Source organism: Psammomys obesus, unplaced genomic scaffold (genome assembly GCF_907164565.1).
Source record: "Psammomys obesus unplaced genomic scaffold, mPsaObe1.curated_primary_1811, whole genome shotgun sequence".
NCBI classification, from domain to species: Eukaryota; Metazoa; Chordata; class Mammalia; order Rodentia; family Muridae; genus Psammomys; species Psammomys obesus.
In genome coordinates, this window is record NW_026592636.1 from 525,027 (window position 1) to 544,225 (window position 19,199).

Sequence of the window (19,199 nt, forward strand, 5' to 3'; positions counted from 1 at the left end):
TTGAATGTGGTTGCACCATTCCATAGGCTGGAGTTCCAAACCAAATAAAAAGTGAAAGGGAGAAAAGCCAGATGAATTGGGGTTCCCATTTCTCTGCTATCTAGTCAGCACCATGGACCAAGTAGCCCTCGGTCATGGCACATGCTGCATTTCCTGAACTTCGAGCCACAACAAATCTTTCTTCCTTTGATTTCTGTCAGCTATTGGCCACAAACTAGTGAGTGGTCCAGGACATGTTGCCCAGATGTGGGTTTGAAACCCTGCTGCTGCGAGCATGTTTTATCCACGTGAGGAATAACTAAGCAAGTGTGCTGGTTAGTTTTCGTCAACACAGACTAGAGTCACCTGGAAAGAAGAAACCGCCATCAGATGGGCCTGTAGGCAATTTCTGTGGGGCATTTTCTTGATTAATGATTGATTTAAGAGGGGCCGGGCCACTGTGAGTGGTGCCGTCCCTGGGCAGGTAGTCCTGGGTTCTATAAGAAATCAGGCTATCCAAGCCATGAGGAACAAGCCAGTAAACAGTGCTCCTCCGTGGCCTCTGCTTCAGTTTCTGCCTTGAGGTTTCTGCCCTGGCTTCCCTCAGTGATGGACTTAGAAGCTGTAAGGTGAAATAAATCCCTAGGTTGCTTTTGGTTATACTGTTTATCACAGCCATGGAAATCAAACCAGGACAGTCAGGTGATCCCCATGAGGTAGTCTTGTCCAGTAAGTGGAAGGCCGAAGAGCAGAGATTTGCACTTCCCAGAGAAGCAATTCGGCATCCGACTGAACCATGAAAACCCCGCTTGAGTTTCCACTCTGCAGGCCTAATTTGCAGACGTTGTATTTGCTGACCCACTGTGATAGGTGGCAAGCTCTTCAAGAAAGCATGTGTGTGTTTCTCTGTGTGTGTGTGTATTTGTATCTATATGTATGTGTATGTGTGTCTCTCGACGTGACTGTCTCTGTGTGCAAGTGTCTATCTTTGTCTCCCTGTCTTTCTCTTTCTGTCTCAGTGTCCATCTCTCCCTGTGTGCGTTCCTGAATAATGGCAATTAAGTGTTTAGAGTTAAAGTCAATTGTGAACACAGTGTTCCACATGTAAGCTAGTTTAGCAAATTCAGCACTCACCTCCAAATATGGAGGGTGTACTCTCAGAGAACTGCAATCCATCACTGTCACATCTGCTATGTTCATAATAACTCTCTAGTCACATTGAAAACATAACCCAAATTCCGTTTTCCCACGTCCCCAGATGGCTCTTGCTGTCGATTTCCTCAAGCCCAGACCCAACCATGCTGCACTCTGAGCACGCCTCCCCAGTCTAACATTTACTCCAGTTTCCTCTCTCACCCACCCTCAAAACCTGTCCCCTAGACACTGCCTTGCTGCAGGAAGAAGGCTCAGCAGCTGGGTCCCTGCTGCCCTCCTCTCTACTCCACTCCTTTCTGTTTCCTTGTTACAAGGTGAAAGCAGGGGGTCCTCCTGATAAGGCTACATACTCCTTACAGCTCACACCCAGCCAACTGGTATCTGCTGAGGTCGCCGGGGTCAGCTAGACATTTCCATTTTCTGTGTGAATATTTATGTCTTTCCTGTTAGCTATTTTTTTCTTGGTGCGGTGACCATGTGCTTGAGAAAAAGCAGTAAGAGAAGAAGGGTTCATTCTGGCTCGTGGGTTAAGATGATGGCATAGTCCATCAAGATGGGAGAGGACTGGTGTTAGGGAGGTGTAGCAGTGGGACCGTGTGGCTGCTTCTGCCTCCATCTTCATGGACCAGGAAGCAGGGACAATACAGGAAGCATCAGCCTAGAAAGCTCACAGCCTGGCCCCCTTCAAAGGAGGCTGTAGGCATTAGAACCCTCAGAACTGGAGTTACAGGAGGCGGTGAGATGCCCCATGTGGATGCTGGGAACTGAACTCAGGTCCTGGTAAGAGCCACAAGCACTCTTAACCGTTGAGCTCTCTCTCCACTCCTATTTTATCTGTTCTCAGTCACCTTTGTTCATTTACATTGTTTTTAAGCCATGTTTTGATTTAGTTGACATTTTCAACTTTCAGGACCTGAAATCTGGCTTGAACACTGTTTTTGAGAAAACTATAGATCCTTAAGAAGTACACAAGAAGTCTTGGGTTATTCCTTCAGGCCTCCCCCAAAGCTGAGGTCTTGATAAAGACCGTGACAAGTAGAATCAGCACCTGGTCAATGTGCACAAATGACTCAGACTCGGCCAGACTCGCCTGCACTGGAGAGTGCGAAGGTGCGTGTGTACACACCTATGCCTGTGTGTATGTGTGTGTGTGCTGTGTGTAGCTTTACAAAATCACCACCGTAGTAGCCAGAACTTCATCCTCACTGTATCCCTGATGCTTCCCAAATAGAAGCCGAGGCCCCACACTTCCCCAGACAACTACACAACTATGGATCTGTTCTTCATCTCTACATTCTCCATCTTCCTTTTGGGAGGAGTGAGACAGGGTCTCACGTAGCCCAGGCGGGCTTTGAACTTCCTCTGTAGCTGAGGATGACTTTTAACTGATCCTCCTGTCTCTACCCCACAATGTTCTGGGATAACAGGTGTACCCCATACAGCTAGCCAACCATTCATTTTTAAAGGCACATTTATTATTATTTTTTATCTATTACACGTGGGGCTATTATGGAAAAAAAAGAATGTTTGAAAAAGTTAATAGAGAAACATTATTTTGCTTACCTAAAAATATATGTATACTAGCCAGGCATGGTCCCAGCACTCTGGGATTCAGAGGCAGGCGGGTAGCTGTGAGTTCGAGGCCAGCCTGGTCTACAAAGTGAGTCCAGGACAGCCAAGGATACACAGAGAAACCCTGTCTCAACATACACACACACACACACACACACACACATACACACACACACACACACACCAACCATTAAAGAAGAGGTCATGAATTGAGAGGGAGTGAGTTGGGATATGGGAGAAGTTGGAGATGGGTAAGTGAAATGATGTAAATACTCATGCATGTACATACATGTACATACATACATGTATGTACATACATGTACATACATACATGTATGTCATACATGTACTCATGATGACATTTAAAAAAATAGCTGCTATGGGCTCATAATCCTAGCACTCAGGTGGCTGAGGCAGGAGTGTTCCTGTGAGTCCGAGACCAACATGACTATGTATTAGGTTCAAGGGGAGTCTGGGTTATGGGGTAGGCCTCCGGCTGGGGAGGAGGTGGGGGGGAGAGCTGGAGGGGACAGCTTGACCCTCCATGTGTGGATGTACTATTGAGTGGATATGGATTTCGTTTCTTCGGGACAAATGCCGAGACTGTACTCGCTGGCTGTGTGGCAGCTATGTGTTTAGATGCATCCCTAAGAAACCGCTAGTTCTCTACGAGACCTGACCTTCCTCCCGAGCATCGATTTGTCTCCCTGTCCTTTCCCAGCATTGTTTTTGGATTCTGTGACCTGCTTTTCAAGACTTTTCATCTTTTCAGAGAAGCCCTTGTCTGGGCCTCACTCACAACCCCCGCTGTCTGTTCAATCTCTGCTCGAATCTGTGTGTTTCCTTCCTTCTGCACTGTCTCTTGGTTTTCAGTACCACAGCTGCTCTTCAGGGCAATTATCAGATCATTAACATCCAGTTTGCCAATGATAGAACAACAAACCAATGAAACAAACAGAAACACAGAATCTGGTTTGTGTTGGCCAACTACTCCTGGGCATGGAGCCTCTCCTGGAGTGTGGCTGATGTACCTAGTGACATGCCATTAGAGAAAACTGATTTTCCCTTTCTCAGCACTTATCAACTGTTAATAGTTTCTTGGTTATGTCAGGGACTTTGTGTATACTTCCCCTTCTTGGTGTTGGGACATGGTCTGATTTGAATCTGTGTAGATCTTGTGTGTGCTATCCACAGTGTCTGTGGATTCTTGAGTGAATCCATCCTGTTGTGTCGGGAAGACACTGTTTCCCTGGAGCTACCCTCCACCTCTGGATCTTAAAATCTTTCAGTCACCTCTTCTGCATATAACAGCATTAATGATGGCGTTAAGGAAGGCATTAATGATGCCTATTCAGGGCTGAGAGACTGAGAGACCTCAACATCCCACTGTTATATTTTAAGTTTACGCTAAGGCCCAAGAGCAAGCCAAGAATTGTCTCACGAAGGGAGAATGGTTGTCTGTAGATGATGGTAGGGCTCCACTCCAAAATCCCAAGGATCTCCACTGTGATTCACCTATAAGGAACTGCCAAAGACTCCAACCAGCATTCCTATCTTGATGGTTAAGTAACCATCAAGTTTCCTGGATCATATGATCCAAGTGGCAGAGCAGCTGGGTCCCACTCAAAACTAGCAGCTTTCTGAGTTTATTTGGTGTACAAGCCAGAGTAACACACCCAAATAAGGATCTTTCTGTATCCAAAAATCAAAATGCTTTCCTAACAAGTCTAGACTGCCTGTCACTTCCCTGTCACATAGTCCTATCGACACAATGTCATCAATGCAATGGGCCAATGCGATACTTTGCATATCAGGTTCCCTGCAAACTAAACTATTGTGGGGGGGGGGGTAATAAACCCTTGAGTAAAACTATAAAGGTATACCGCTAGCCTTGCTGGCTGAAAGCAAATTGCTTATGGCCAGGTTTCAAGAAAGAAGAGCTTGCCAGACCAGTAGCTGCACACCAGGTAGCAGGAGATACGTTAAACTGCTCCAGTAAGGAAGCTGCATCTGGCATTGCATCTGTGATTGGAGTTATTACTTGATTAAGTTTGCCATAGTCAACTGTCATCCTCCATGTTCCATCTGTCTTCTGCACAGGCTAAAAGGGAGAGTTAAGAGGAAGTAAAAGAGGGGGTAGTAACCACCTCTCCCGAATCTTTCCAGTTTTTTTCAGATTTATGTATGTACTGTATTACTTTGTTTATGAGTAGTTTGCGGGCTTGTAGACGCACCACATGTGTGCCTGGTGCTCACATGAAGAGGGCATTAGATCCCCAAGAACTGGAGTTACAGAGAGTTGTGAACTGCCATGTAGGTGCTAGGACCTAAACCAGGATCCTCTGGAGGAGCAGCCAGTGCTTTTAACCTCTAAGTTCCTCCAGCATCTCTCATTAAAAAAAATGTGTATGGATGTTTTGCCTATGAACTACATATGTGTCTATGAACCACATGTGTGCGATGCCCTTGGAGGCAAGAAAGGAGCATCAGGTCTCTGGGAATTGGAGTTACAGATAGTTGTAAGACACCAAGTGGACGCTGTGAATCAAATCCGGTCCTCTGCAAGAGCAGCCAAGTGCTGTTAACCATTGAGCCATCTCCCCACTCTGCTCCACCCCCAGCATCTTGCAAGGCCTTAATGGTGGCACTTATTTCTGTAATACCTCCAGGGAATTTTCTTATTTTGGTTCACTATTTTCCCTGGTAGAGGCAATTAATGGCTTTTATTTAGCCTTTTAGACTAGCCCTCATTCCACACATCTGACAACCAATGTTGGGATTCTGCTAACCCCTAAGTATATCTGTCCCAGTGACACATTCTAGGACTGAGGTAAGTTCATGGACCCAATGGAAACCCCATTTATCACCTGACCTCATAAGTCCCTGCTTAACCAGAGGGCCACAAGGCTTTGGAGGGAGTTTTCCAGAATCAGTGTCAGCTCAAAGACAGTGTCTAGTAGGCCCTGGAAAGTCTGGTTATTTCCTTTTCTTGACTGTACAGTTACCCTAATCAAAGCCAGTGGGTTCCTTTTAAGAAAGATTGGTAGACTTGATTGACAGTAGATCTTTTTGTTTGTTTGTGACAGGGTTTTACTATGTGGCCTTGGCTATACTGAAACTCACTCTGTAGACCAGGCTGTCCTTGAACTCACAGAGATCCACCTGCCTCTGCCTCCCTAGCACTGAGATAAAAGGTGTGTATCTCCAACACCCAGCATAAAACATTTCGGTAGCGTGACGTGGTCCTTTCTCAGGGGATTCTAGGTCTGTAAGCTGGCTTGGCTGGGAACTGGTTGAGGAACTGAGATTCTCTGTTGCTACAATTAAAAGTAAACTTTTTAAATCTTTTCATTTATTTCATGTGTATGGGTGTTATGCCTGCATGCACGTCTGTACACCATTTGTATGCCTGGTGGCTGTAGAGGCTAAAAGAGGACATTGGAGCCCCTAGGACTCAAGTCCCTACAGACTGTTGTGAGCTGCCATGTGGGTGCTCAGAATTGAAACCTGGGCCCTCTGGAGGAGCAGCCTGTGCTTTTAAATGCTGAGCTAGAGCTCTAGTCCCTCAAGGCAAATGTTTCATTTGCTCTGGAATTTGTTTATACAGATGGAGTAGGGCTTAGTAAGCCCTACCCCCATTATTGCACTTTTGGGAACACACACTACTAAGCTACCCAAGTTGGACCATTATGGATACCGTTGGGCCTCTGCTGTCCACTAGCACAGCATGTTGGGAGAAAAGAGGATGAAGATTAACCTATGAAAGAAACCAATGGTAATGGTAGACTGGAAACATCCAATCAGGGATATAAGGGACAGAGAGCACCGGAGCCAAGCTCCCGCCCGCCAAATGTACCACATGTGGGTGCTGGATAAACGATCCACAGAGGCTTATGACTACCCTGGCTCAGTTCCATCAGAGCTTCTAGCCTTTCCCAGCTCTCAGCCCACTTCCATTCTCGGAAGGGCCATTCTTTGTTCTTTTACTTTCATTTTAAAAATTACAGTAATTTACGTATCTGTGTGTGTGTGTGTGTGTGTGTGTGTGTGTGTGTGTGTGTGTACACACACTCATGCAGGAGCATGCATGCACTCTGTACAGTTCTTTGATTCATAAGATGGATTAGCAACACTTATCTCTAAACTACTAGAGTACTGCAGAGTCTGTAATAATTTTAGGCATAGGTGAATTGGAAAGCCAGATCCAGACACCATCAAACCCATTACAGAACTTCACCCTCAGAGTTCTGCCTCTCTAGGATCTGCTACTAGATTAAACCGAGTTCTTTAGATATAGGACTAATGGAACTAATGGAAGAAATATGTATTAATAAAGGAGGGTTATTAGATTGACTCACACAACACTGGGGATGCTGTTTGGTTCACATTGTTGATCACCTCAGCAATCTCAATCTGGTGCTGAAGGCATGGAAAGTTCCCGAAGACTCACTGGTGTTCAGTTCCTGTTAAAGGCAGCTGAAGAAGCTTGTGTCTGACATCAGAAGAGGACAGTGGCAGCAGAGACAGACACACTGGCTCCAGACCAAGGGGCGGCAGGCAGCCAACACTGCTTTTTCTTTTGGCTTTTTCTTTTTTTATTTTATTTTATTTTATTTTATTTTTTTTGTACTGGGCCACCTGCTAGAAGGTGCTCCCTCCTGCCTGGGTTAGATGGCTCTGGAAACACCTGTCAGAAATAAAATCTGGTAGTTCATTTCCAAATGGGACCTGAGGTCCAATGAACAGAGAACACTAGAGCCCGGCTAATGCTCTAGTCTCTAGGACTAATGCTAGTCCTCAGGACCCAATATATCCAAACTCTCCTATGCTAACCCACACACGCCCTCTGGGAATGTAGAGTAGACAACCGCTAACCTCCAAGCTTCCCTGATAAGCATTAAGATAAACAGAGGTAAAACAGAGAATGAACCCACACAAGGTTTTTATTGAGGAAAGCCACAGAAGGAAGATAAGTGCTAGATAATGTGTAAGCTCCAACCTTCCTGCTTATTCATAAAAGGGAGGACAGACCATTGGTTTACAAACTGTTCTCTGTGTTCAGTCACTGGGCCTGCCATTCCAGGCTGGTGTTCAACTGTTGAAGACGCTTGGCTTTTGCTACTCTGAGTCTCCAATACTCTTATGAAGTGAAGATGATACTTTTTTTTTTCTCACAGACAAGACCACAAGTGTGCCTCCTAGGTGACCGAGATCCTGTTATATTAACAGGAAATATTATCACATACTGTTCTGGTTGTGGGGAGGACCAACACTCATATCCGGGCCTGACCTGCTCTTGGTTTTGCTTTTATCCATCACTGTGACCTTAGAGGCCTCTAACCTTCTGACACTGATTATAATTGAGGAAGACACTAAGCCACATCAGATAGACACACAGTGTGATGGTAGCTTTGAGATATCAACTTGACTAGCCAAAGGCGCTCAGATCAAACATGGCCACAAGGGAGTGTATCTTTGAGGGTGCTTCTAGAGGTAACCAGCCAAAAGTAGCAACAAGGTAGGTGACCTTCACAGGCCACTGAGATCCAGAGTAGAAAAGGGAGAAGAAAACAATTTGTCTCTTTTTTTCCTTCTTCATCAATGAAGCTAAGTGAGACATCACACTTCTGCTCGAAGACAAGATTCACACCACCAGCCCTCCTGAACCTCAGGCACCTGTCTATGGACTGAATCACACCGCTGACTTCCCTCATTTCCAGATACAGACAAGAAATGTGGAACTTTCTAAACTGCATGAATCAGATTTTCATTTTAGATGGTAGGTAGCTAGATGATAGATGGATAGATAGATGATTGATAGATAGATGACAGACAGACAGATAGAGATGATAGGTGTTATCTTAGTTACTTTTATGTTGCTGTGATAAAGTACCATGACAAAAGTAACTTTAGGAAGGATTTATATTCTGAATCACAGTTCAAAGTACAACACATGATGGCAGGAAAATCAAGGCAGCAGGAGTCTAAAGCACCCGGCCATATTGTGTCTGAGACCAATGAATATCTTGTGTTCAGCTCACTTTCTCTCTTTTTATACAGTTCTGGATGCCAGCTAAGCAGTGTTGCCAACCACAGTGGGTGGGTATTCCCATCCCAATTAACTCAGTCTAGATAATCCCTCACTTGTGTGTCCAGAGGCTTGTCTCCTAGGTGATTCTAGATCCTGACAACACTAACCATCCTGGATGGATGGATGGATGGATGGACAGATGGATGATTAATTCGTGAATGGAGAAACACATGATGCATGGATGGATAAGAGAATGAATGAATGGACATGCAGATATGTATAGTTCATTAAATATACATACTGATTATCTGGAGAATGCTGACTGACACAGATTTTGGTATCAAGAGTGTTTTTCTGAATTTGACAATCTAGTCTCATTAGACTTAAAACCACTAATAATTCTATTACTAGAACTAAGAAATCAGGAGCTAAGTAACTCTTCATATGATACTTCTGAACATTTCTTCTGAAAATTGAGACGTCAGTCTTTTGCTCCTAATATTGCTGGGTCAGGTGACCAAAAGGATGGGCTCAGGGTTTGCAGTTCCTACCAAGCACCACACAAATGATCTGTAAGCCCCTGTGCTATGAGGGGCAGCCCTGTCTCCTGCAGACACAGAGAGGAATGTGCTGAAAGTCAAATACTGACCCTCATTCTACACTCACTAGGTCACAAGGCAAGGTAAATCTACTGTTGAAATGAGGGCACTGGCTAGGAAAGAATGGATCTGGAAAGCTGGGGTGAGGTCATGTGGGAAGACCCTCATAAAGCTGGGGACACTGAGCCTCTGGGTTCTAATGAACCTCCTTGTCAGCAGAAATGGTTCCCATAGGCAGGAGAGATGGCTGAGTGGGTAAGAGCATGCATCACTCTTCCAGAGGACCTGAGTTCAATTACTAACACCCATGCCAGGTGGCTCACAACCCTGTAACTCCAGCTCCAGGGGATCTGATGTCTCTGGCCTTTGTCGGCAATCCCCCTACCCCACATATGTAGCATATGCTCACATAGACACACACGTACTAAAAATAAAATAAAAGACATGGTTCGTATCTCATAAGTGGGATCTCTCTGTCCACCTGGGTGAAATCTGTAAAGCCCAAGGAAACAGTAATGACCTCCCTCAGGTAGCTGCCAGACACGACAATACTAGTCCCCTCCAGGACCACCCCTCCCTGCATGTCTTTCTTTGCTCTTCTGTTGCTGTGACAAACACATTGACCAAAGTAAGTTGGAGAAGAAAGTTGGCTTACATTTGCCAGTAATAGTCTATCACAAGAACTCAATAGTCAGGACAAGACTCAAGGCAAAAACTGGACGTCGGGAGCCATGGAGGGACGCTGCTTACTGGCCTGATCTCTGGAGTTCATGCTCAGCTCACTTTCTCATACAGGCCCACCTGTCTAGACATGGTGACTCCCACAGTGGACTGGGCCCTCCCACATCAATTATCAATCAAAACAACCTCTCACAGATACGGCCATAGGTCAATCTGATTGAGTCAGTTCTTCAGTTGAAATTCCCTTCTCCCTCGTGTCTCCAGGTTTGTGTCAGGCTGACAACGAAAACTAACCAGCACAATTGTTTCCAGACTTACAAGTAGGCATGGGTCCCAGTGGGGAACAGTATGTGACTCATAAGGAAGTGCTCTGCACTCTAGAAGAACTGATGGACTTCCCCCCATTTTATACAGACAGAAATGTAGTTAAAAAAAAAAAAAGAAATCATTTGAGTTCAAGTGGTAATAGAGATCAAATGAGACAGGGAGATAGGGCAGACCAAAACATAAAATTGAATCAGGACAAATTTATTGGTATGGAAGTACTGAACACAGGTCTGTGGCTAATGATGCAGCCCCAGGCACCACAAAGATTAAAGCCAGACATGGTGGCACACTCCTTTAATTCTAGCACTTGGGAGACAGAGGCAGGTGGGTCTCTGAATTTAAGGCCATCCTCGACTACAAACCAAATTCAAGGTTGGTCAGAACTGCACAGTTCTATCTCAAACAAAACAAACAAAGACTAGTTAGTTGTTAGTTAGTTAGCTAGTTAGTTTGATTTTTTTTTTCTTTGTATGTGTGGATTACATATAGTGGCCCACAGTGAAGGAATCAGAAATCAGAGACTTTCGGTGGTTTTATTTAGAAGAGTGAATAAAAGGCACAGGAAATTGATTATTCTAGATTGGAGTCAACTTGTTAAACTTGTTTGCTTAAACTGGAAAGGTCCAGAGGGCTGACCTTCACCATGAAGGGGCAGCATGTGTCCTGTGATTGCTCATCACTGAAAACTATACTTTACAGTGGGGACCAAGTAGTCAGATGGAGAACTCAAATTCAGTGACAGTCATTGGATCCCAGGTAGCACAGGCCAGGCAGTGCCACAAAGCAGGCATAGGCACAGTGGCTGTAGTTACTACAACGGAAAGCAGAAGAAAAGCCACAGTCTAAGCAGGCCAGCCAGGGCAGACCTGTGGTGCTGGCTGATGGTTCACGGTGTTCCTTCAGGAGAACTGATAGAACGCCTGCTAACTTCTGGCTCCCTCTTTCTACGGAAAACTTCCAGGATCCATGAGCAAAAGTGTAACTTGAGTGGTAAAAACAAAAAAATCACAGACTGCAGAAATCCTCAGATCTGAGCCAGGTTACAGATCTGAGATCCTGCACGAAGCAGAGGCCTGGTCCACTGCAAGAGAAATCCTGGGCACAATAACCATAAGGCTTCTCATCTGTCTTTCCATCCCCCATCCCCCAAGTGGTCCCAAGCCTTTTCTTGGGGTCACTGCGCTAGAGAAGAGGAACCGAACAGAGTGTTCAGTTCCTATTCAGAACTGGCCCTAGATTGACAATGATTTTCCAAAAGACTCGATCCTCAATGGTGGCCCCACAGTCAAAGTCAAGACTTACAGAGGTTAAGAAGATCCACAATCTGTCAGGTTTGCTCCATCTCACTGTGATCTCATAGGTCACCAATCCCATCCTGTGATCATTTTTCCTAGATCTAGAAAACAAACAAACAAAAAGAAGAGCTATACTTAGCCAGTGGCAGGATCCTTCAGTTGGCTTCCTGACCTGTGCAAAAAAAGGGTTGCTCCAGTGACAAATGCCAAGTAGAAGCACAAGACCAGAGCCACTCCCAAATAGAAAACTAGTGCCATGAGTGCTCTGACACCCCTGAGGGGGCCTGCAGACGCTGGGCAGTGAACAGAACTGAAAGATGCAGAGTGAGCCAGGCACGGTGGTACAAGCCTGTAAGCCAGGCATTCAGGAGGCCGAGGCAGGAGAATCACCTCAAGCTCGGCCTGATTTACACAGCAAGTTCCAAGCCAGATTTCTGATAGGCTACAGAGTAAAACCCTGTCTCAGAAAAACAAAAATGGGGCTGGCAAGAAGCCTCTGTGGGTAGAGGCACCTGCTGCCAAGCTTGATAACCTGAGTTCCATCCCTAGGAGCTGTAGAGTAGGAGAAAAGCAATACCCAATACCACAAGCTATCCTCTGGCCTTCATATGTTCTTCGTGGCTAATGTGCCCACCACCACTGCCATAATAAATAAATAAACCTAATTTTCAAAAATAAGAATGTAGTGAGAATTTTGTAATTTTTGGTTTCTTTTAAAAACACAGAAATGTTATGGAAGGATGTTATTGCTTTAGTCCCAGGTGTGAGGATATGGAGTGGCTTTGCACTAGCTGACTATGATTTGCCTCATGATCTGTCAAGGGTGTGGTTTTGCCAGCTGCAGATAGTTTTTGCAAGTGTGTGATGTTTGGAATTCTGGGGACTTTACGGAGGGTATATAATGCTAGAGCCCTGATTGGTGGCTGGTTGGTGGTTGGATGCTATTGGTCATGGCTTAAAGAAGAGGAGGAGAAGCAGAAGCAGAAAAAGAAAAAGAAGAAGAAGAATAACAACAACAATGTTAGCTCTCCTGATGGCAAAGATCAAACTTTCCCCAAGGAACTCACCCTAAGTAGTCTAACAAAAACAATGCCCCTTCTCAAAACTGTAACTTCATTTAGGGGTTTCTTCCCTTTCCTCTCTATCCTTTTTTTTTTTTTTTTTTATCTCCTATCTAGTGTTGGGAGGCTTAAAGGGTAGAGAAGAGTGGAAGAAAAAGGAACCCACAAAGTAGCATCACGCTCGCACCAACCCTCTTCTTGGCCTGAGCCATTTCCAGGAGAACCTTAGAGAAAGACAGTGGGATTGGTCACAGCCCATTGTTGGCCTGTTGCACTGATGTCACAATGACCAGATCAAGTGAGTTAGTGCCTGGCCATGCTGGCCCTGGGAAGCCAGAGGAAAGACACCCAAGCATCTGCCTCAGGAGCCACAGTGATGGACGATTGTATGAGAGAGAGATGGGAAATATGGAGTACTCGGTGAAGAGATGGAAGAGAAAGCAAAGCAGAGGGGTGTGTACACTGTGGGGAAAGGTGGAACTGGAGACTCAACAGCAGTGATGAACAGGAAGATATGAAGAGGAAGAGGACATGGTGAGGTACTTGTCAATGCCTGTGGCCTGGGTTACCAGCAAAGGCCAAGCAGATGTCTGTGGTCTGGGCTGCTACCACATACCATGTGAATATCTGAGGGCTGTGCTGCCTATGAGGGACATGGTGATTGGCCTGAACTGCCACCTGAGGTCATGGGGACATCAGGCCCAGGCTGCTGCTGGGGACCAGGTCTGGGTCCATGCATGGTTCTATGGCAGCTGGGGTCTGTGTTGATGTCCCAGGCCCATGTTACCATTTGGATATCCTTGGTCTGGACTACAGCCTGAGCCACTGTGCTGAGCTGGCCTTGCCCTTTACCTAGGCACCACAGGAGAACTGACCCTCATGGCAGGAGATTGCCAATCTTGCCCCGAGGGTATGAGCCCAGAAAAGCTAGTCCCACCCCTAGCCTGCCATAGGGTGGCTCGGGTGAGGAAGAGATGCACTCCCCCACTTCTCCCCTCAACACCTGGAAGGTAGGAGATCTGGCACTAGGCCATGAGAGTGGGAACGCTGTCCCTGCCCCTCACCAGCTGCAGCACTTGGGAGAGTGGGCTCTGTACCTTGCCTACGTAGCACAGTAGAGCTGGGACAAACTCAGATACCTCCCAGGCCCTGATTCAGAGCTTTGAGTTGGCCCATTCCAACATCTACCCCATCTATAATCTGCGGGGACTCGTGAAAGGGCCAGACCTGCAGATCCAAAGCTGCAGAATCTCCATGACACAGGGCAGCAACAGGATATCCTAGAGGCATGCAGTAAAGATAGTGTAGTAGAAGCCAGAGGCCTCGAACCAGACCTGTTGCACTCATTTTTAAACTCTATTTGATTTGGGGTATTTAAGCCTTTACCTTCCTTCCACCAACCCTTTAAGCCTAGATAAGAGAGAGGTTAATGAGGAGAGGGGGCACAGACCCCTCTATTTCTCCTGGCTGTTTAGGGGCTATACCAATCTCTGTCAACAGCAAACGCAGCAAGCTGCCACACGGTCTGTCTCTGGTCTCTCCAAACTGCCACACCTCTTTCTGGGCTCTCATATTTATATCCCTCAGAGCTCAAGACCACGCACCTCTCGGTGCTGCACGTCACCAGCTGGCAGGAGGCAATTATCAGCTGTGAACAAACTAAAGCCCAAATTAAAATCCCACACTTGGGATTAAAACAAAAACATATTTACATAACATAAAGTTTTTAGGGAAAAACAAAACTTCCATTACACAGACCAATGACTTATTGCAAAGAACATTTGCAAGGAAAGATGTGTGGACAAAAGGGTGTACTTGAAACACATTGACACAGTACAGCTTCCATGATTTTTTTAAATTCTATCTTACTTTATTTTCTTTGGGAGGTGAGTTGCAAGAAAAGAGAGAGGATACAAAGGGATAGGGGGATGAGAGAGATTGGGATGCATGATGTGAAGTTCACAAAGAATGAATAAAAAGTTCAGAAAAAGAAGTAGCAACTACTGATTTCTTGGTAAGACACTAGTGTGTCAGAGTGGGAGGTCAATCCAAATGAATTTCAACACAAGACATCTAGACATGTCAAAACATCTCTTCCAGGAAAAGATAAGTCATTACACATGACTCTCCTCCCCAACCTAAGGAAGCACAGCCTCTCATGGGCCTATTCATATTCCTCACTTGGATGTGTTCTTTGGGCATTTACTAAGCTATGCAAATGGCCCCTAGATTTGTGTAGGGCTCAGAATAGGGGGAAGCTCCCCAAAAGGTTCAGATATTTTCAATGGGGGCTCCATGAGCCTCACGGAAGAGGTGGTGGGATTGCCGTGACAGAGGCTTTGGCTGGACTCCACAGGAAAATAAAATCTGATTGACTTGTCTGACTGTGGCATAAAGCCCTGCCCTCACTTGCAAACACCACTTCCCTAATGAGAGTCTGCTCTTGGCTGCTACTGGATATTCACGGAAACATGTCTCACATGTTACTGTGCATCCTGAGCTGCCCATTATGAACCACATCTCATAAAGCTGGGTGTATTTCCAGCTTCTGGCTATTACAGATAAGGCTGCTACGAACAAGGCTGAGCAAATGTCCTTGTTGGGTACTTGAGCATCTTTTGGATATATGCCTAGGAGTGGTATAGCTGGGTCTTGAGGTAGCACTATTCCTAATTCTCTGAGGAAGCGCCAGATTGATTTCTAAAGTGGTTGTACAAGTTTACATTCCCACCAGCAATGGAGGAGGGTTCCTCTTTCTCCACATCCTCTCCAGCATGTGTTGTCACTTGATCTTAGCCATTCTGGTGGGTATAAAGTGAAATCTCAGGGTCGTTTTGATTTGCATTTCCCTGATGACTGATGATGTTGAGCATTTCTTTAAGTGTTTCTCTGCCATTCAATATTCCTCTATTGAGAATTCTCTGTTTAGCTCTGTACCCCATTTTTTAATTGGGTTACTTGATTTGTTGCTGTTTAACTTCTTAAGTTCTTTATATATTATGGATATTAGCCCTCTGTCCGATATAGGGTTGGTGAAGATCCTTTTCCAATCTGTAGGCTGTCGTTTTGTTCTGATGATATTGTCCTTTGCTTTACAGAAGCTTTTCAGTTTCATGAGGTCCCATTTATTGATTGTTGATCTTAGAGTCTGTGCTGTTGGTGTTCTGTTCAGGAAGTTGTCTCCTGTGCCAATGAATTCAAGGCTCTTCCCCACTTTTTCTTCTATTTGTAATAGCCAGAAGCTGGAAACAACCCAGATGTCCTTCAGTGGAGAAATAGATACCAGATACCGGAATTGTGGTACATTTACACAATGGAATACTACTCAGCAATTAAAAACAAAGAAATCATGAAATTTGCAGACAAATGGTGGGATCTAGAAAAGATCATCCTGAGTGAAATATCCCAGAAGCAGAAAGACACACATGGTATATACTCACTTATAAGTGGATATTAGACATATAATATAGGATAATCATACTAATATCTGTACACCTAAGGAAGCTAAGCAAGAAGGCGGACCCTGGGTAAGATGCTCTATCTCCATTCAGAAAGGCAAACGAGATGGACATCGGAAGAAGGAGAAAACAGGGAATGGGACAGGAGCCTATCACAGAGGGCCTCTGAAAGACTACCCAGCAGGTAACAAAACATATGCTGAGATTCACAGCTAAACTTTGGACAGAGTACAGGGAATCTTATGAAAGAAGGAGGAGATAGAAAGACCTGGAGGTAACAGGAGCTCCACAAGGAGAGCAACAGAACCAAAAAATCTGGACAAAGGGGTCTTTTCTGACATTGATACTCCAAACAAGGACCATGCATGGAGATAACTTAGAACCCCTGCACAGAAGTAGCCCATGGCAGCTCAGGGTCCAAGAGGGTTCCCCAATAATAGGAACAGGGCCTGTCTCTGCCATGAACTCATGGGCTGGCTCTTGGATCACCTCCACCTGAGGGGGGAGCAGCCTTACCAATCCACAGAGAGGGGCATAGGAGAAGAAGAGGGAGGGAGGGTGGGATTGGGAGGGGCTGGGGGGGCTGGGATACAAAGTGAATAAACTTTAATTAATAAAAATAAAATAAAAATTAAAAAAATCTGGGTGTGTCCAGCAGCAACCCATCATCAGATGGAAGTAAGCTACCTGATTGAGTTTAAGTGAGCCTTGACAGCACAAGAAGCAAGAAGCAGGAGGAAGTGGCCCTCCAGTCACTCCTCTTCGCTCCTCCCAGTTGACAGCCATAGCCTCATGGAGCGTGCCCTACAATCCATTGACAGAAACAGGGATGACCTGGGGTGTGATGGCTTAGTTTTATGTGAACTTGACACAGGCTAGAGTCATTCTGGAAGAGGAAACATCAATTAGAAAAGTGCCCCCCCCCCCCAGATTGGCCTGTGGAAAAGCCTGTATTATCAGCATTGACTGATAATCTGTAGTGGGAATTTTGGAGTTTTGGTTTCTTTAAAAAAAACACAGAAATATTCTAAGACTATGGTTTCATTTTAGTCCCAGGTGTGGGGCTACTGAGCTGCTTCGCAGCAGCTGACTATGCTTTGCCTCATGCTCTGGCAGGGGGCAAGATTTTCCCAGCTGCGGACAGTTTCTGCAATTGTGTGACATTTGGAATTTGGGGGACTTTTTAGAGGGTATATAAACGCTTGGGGCTCCGAGAGGCGTGTTACCTAGTTGTTAGTTAGGGATTACATTACAGGAGGGTGCCACTGCACCCGGCTAGGCCGAGTAGTCTTGTTATTTACTTTTCCTTTCTTTCTTTCTCTTTTTACAAATAAAGTTTTATTGGAACACAGTTACATCCATTTATTTACTCAGTATATATGGCTGTTTTTATGCTGTAAATACAGGGTTTTAGACACTATGACACAGACAACACGGTCTACCAAGCCCAAATTATTTACTTTCAGGTCTTTTATTGAGCATTAGGCTCACACCTAGCTGACAGGTGACACTTGCCTTACTCTACACTTGCATCATTTTCAGGGATCCAAAAGGTTACAATCAGAAGGCATATGTGGATAGGAGCCCAGTGTGGGGTGTACACCTGTAAGCTAGCATTTGGGAGGTGGAAGCAGGGGGATTTAAGAATTTGTGGTTAGCTTGGGCTATATGAGAACTGGTACAGGTTGTGGTCAGCATTCACATGGTCACTCAGGTGTTCTTCCTCCAGCTGGTGCTGTTGCTGCTGCTCTTCTCTGGGCCTCTCTCGGTCTCTGCAAAGTGCTGGCGAAGCTCCTCGGTGATTTCCATATGGCTCAGGTCGCATTCTACTACGTCATCCGAACCTGACTCCAGCTCTTGCTCTTCACACAGTGCTTCATCTTCTCTTGGGGATGCCTGCATCCTACTGCTGTCATGCACAGGCTGCCCAGAGCTTTTGAGATACGAAACACTGTAGGGAGACTCCAGATTCTGGCCTGGATAGTTCCAAGGATGTCTAGCCTCATAAGCAAGCGAGTTCCAGGGAAGAACTCCATGAAGGAAGAACCACGGGAAATTAAAATTCCTGGTCTTTCTGTATTCATTCTGGTAGCCTTGCATCCAAACCATTGCATGATGATAATGTCACCAGTATCTTGCATATACTGGGTGAGAATACCAAGAGGTAGTAGCTTTCCATTTTGATGCCATTGCTGCTGTCTCTGATCACCAAAGTCCAAATGGGTGATCTCAGCTTGCAGATCTCAGGCAGTGGGCAACAATGGGTCTAGTTCTTGTTGGGGAAGGGGGCTGGGCTTGTAGTCTTTTCTGGGAGATAAAGTGAGATTTAGGGAGATGTTGCTAGTTAGTCATGTGGTCCTAGCTAGACCACTATGAATAAACTTGGCAGTTTAGAGTGTCAGCCCACCTTGACTTGGGTTGTGGGCTGCCCTGATAGCTGAGAAAGCACTGCTGTTAAGTAGGTCTCTCAAGGTTTTTCTGGAAGATACTGAAACTTGAACCAGTGGCTGTGGGGAAGACCCACCCCACCCATGTAGGCGGCACCATCTGACCAGCTGAGAGCTCAGTCGGAAAACAATGAGGTCCTCCCCTCCTTCTTCCTCCTAGCATACCTCTATTTTTCCCACGAACATCAGACCTCTGGGAGAGGTCTCTCTGAGGGAGCTTAGATCCAGGACTTTCATTGACAGTTCTGACCCCTGGCTGCAGATCTTCAGCTGTGAACTGTGCATTAGTTCATTGCTTTCCTGGTTCTAAGGGAACTGAACCTCACTAGCTAGTCTCCAGGGTCTCCAGACCACACATGGAATGCAATGTGAGACTTCTCAGTGTTCACAACCATATATGCCAAGCTCTCTAATGAGTCCCTCTTGTCAGCCTCTGTGTCTTATCTTGGTGTGGTGATGTGCTCAAATGGAGCAGGATGCTATGTGTGGGCTCTTGACCCTCCTCCTTAGAAATGCTTCAGCTCATTGGAGCTGCCTCACCTGAGTTCTTCTTCCTTTTGGGGACACCTGTTGTGTGTCCTTCCAGTGACTGAT

The 19,199-nt window shown here is 45.5% G+C and overlaps 1 pseudogene; it reads right to left on the reverse strand.

The window, feature by feature from the left end:
- Positions 1 to 17,812: 17,812 nt before the first annotated feature.
- On the reverse strand, positions 17,813 to 18,348 carry LOC129682337 (gem-associated protein 8-like; annotated as a pseudogene).
- Between the last annotated feature and the right edge of the window lie 851 nt (positions 18,349 to 19,199).